Here is a 2,430-nt window from a genome sequence, read left to right on the forward strand (position 1 = left end):
GTGTGGTTTAGGAAGTGTATTGTATAAGATACGGAGATGGCCAATGTCTGCTTCTGTAATCCATTTACTTGTTAATTAAGGGTATTGTTCCGGGCAAAGATATGCTAACAGCCAACTTCCACTTCTGTGATCTGCTGGCTTGTTCAGGAGACCTCCAGGATATGGTCTTGAGCTTTATCAGCTGCCTCCTCTGAAAGCTCGGGGCTGATCTCCTCTAGCCCTGCGTGGTAGAGAGTCAGTCTCCCGCTGGCTAATAAAGGCTCATAATTAATCTCAATTGGCTCCGTGGGTCTCAGAATCGTTCGCACCATAACATTTGGAGGCCCCAGCGAGATTTTCCCCAGAGAGAGAAGGGGAGTTTTCTCTGAGACTCATGACCCCAGTCACTCCAGGCGGGGCACGACCTCGTCCAGGGGGCGGCCGCTGAGAGACGTTCCTCAGCCCTGGACGTCGGGCGGGCCTAGATCAGAGAGACTGGTGGACAAATATTTCTGAATATTGGATGCAAGCCTTCTGATCCAGTCTCACCGGTGAGTTAGTCTAAGAGTCCTCTTAGACCTGTATCTGTCTGTGGGCCCTGAGAACTAGTGGAAGGCTGGACGCAGCACAACTTCCCTAGTACGGTCAGGTCTGAGATGTCAGATCCTGACCCAGTACCTGTTTCGGATTCGGTTTCTGATACGCTAGCGATTTGTGTTATCTGTAGTCTGTTTTGTCTGTCTGTATTGTGTATGTTTGTCTAGACCAGTAGAATGTACTGTTACCCTCCTATTGCCTGGGTCTTCATAAGTTTACTTATCATGGTTTCCGTCAAGTTTGTCTCATTGTCTGATCATTCTGGTCCCTGAATGTCTCATGTGATTTTTCTTGTTATTCTTTTTAGTTTATTAATTCTTCTTTTTGCAAGGTTTCTTGCTGCTACAGCACCGCCCGAGTGGCCACCTAGTCACGGAGCGGACCTTGTCCAACATTCTTATCTTTCACAGGACTTTTATTCTCATTCACGTCCATCCCCGCCGCCATGGGACAGGCTTCTTCTAAGTCCACTCCCTTGCGGTGCCTTGTGGACAATTTTAAGGATTTCAGGCGACGGGCTCGAGGTTATGGGTCGTCAGTCACTCCATTCGATCTCCAGAGGCTCTGCCAAGTGGACTGTCTGGCCTTCGGAGTTGGATGGCCATCTGAGGGTTCCTTTGATTTGCAGATTGCCTTCAGAGTCAGAAGTGTTGTTTATGGAAATCCTGGTTACCCTGATCAGGCCCCATACATAGATATTTGGATAGACATTGTGTCTGATGCTCTTAAGTATCTGAAAAATTGTCAGAGTAAGTCAGACTCTCCGGTGGCTGACTCTCTGCCGGTGCCTGCCTCTCATACGGTTCTTCTGGCAGAGCCAAGGAGCACTCCGGCACCTCAGAAACCCCTTGAACCTATTCTTCAGGCACCTCCGGAGTATCTGGAGATCTTCAATCCCCCTTCCTATTGCTCTCCTGGTAACCACTTTAGGCCTCCCGATTCTCGGGAGGCAGCCCCTCTTTGGAGCCCACCACACACTCGGACGGGGGCTGTTTACTACCCTCCACAGGATCCTGACCCCATCCCCGATTGGTCACAACCTGCATCTGTCCTGTAGCCTCTCCGACAGATAGCCCCACCTGGGGGAGACACCCAGACCTCTTTCATGGTAATCCATCTTCTTCACCCACCAACCCACGTGGGATGATTGCCAGCAGCTTTTACAGGTTTTGTTCACTACAGAGGAGAAGGAACGCATTCTAAGGGAATCTGCAAAGGGGGTCTCCGACCCCACTGGGCAGCCCACCACTGACCCCGCACGGGTACAACTTGTATTTCCCAGCACCCGACCCAACTGGAACCCTAACACAGATCAAGGTAAGGAGGCTCTCCTGAGGTATCGCCAGTTGTTACTCCAAGGCCTCCAGGCAGCGGCTCACTGACCAGTTAATTTATCCAAAATAAGGTTATTCAGACTAAAGAGGAATCACCGGCAGCATTTTTATAGAGGTTACTAGAATCTTATACACTGTGTACTCCCATTGACCCGGAGGACCCAAATAATTGGTGAGCCATTAATCTAGCCTTTGTTAGTCAGTCAGCCCTAGAAATTGCAAAAACTAGAAGGGTTTGACGGAGAGAACTTATCTAAGCTTCTCATTGCCCAGAAGATGTTCAACAACAGGGATGATGTCCAGAAGGTTATGTTTGTTGGACAGGATAAGTCACGGGGCCCACCTGGCCGGGACTGGGACTGGGCCGGGGTGAGGGCCAAGACGACACCCTGAGGGAAAGGCGGACCGGGGTTGGAGTAACTTAGAGAAGGACCAGTGTGCATACTGCAAGAAGAAAGGACATTAGAAGAACATATGCCCCGAAAAGGGCCAGGGCCCAGGGAAAAAGGCCCCACTTATT

This window comes from Pteropus medius, unplaced genomic scaffold (genome assembly GCF_902729225.1).
Source record: "Pteropus medius unplaced genomic scaffold, Ma_sr-lr_union100, whole genome shotgun sequence".
NCBI classification, from domain to species: Eukaryota; Metazoa; Chordata; class Mammalia; order Chiroptera; family Pteropodidae; genus Pteropus; species Pteropus medius.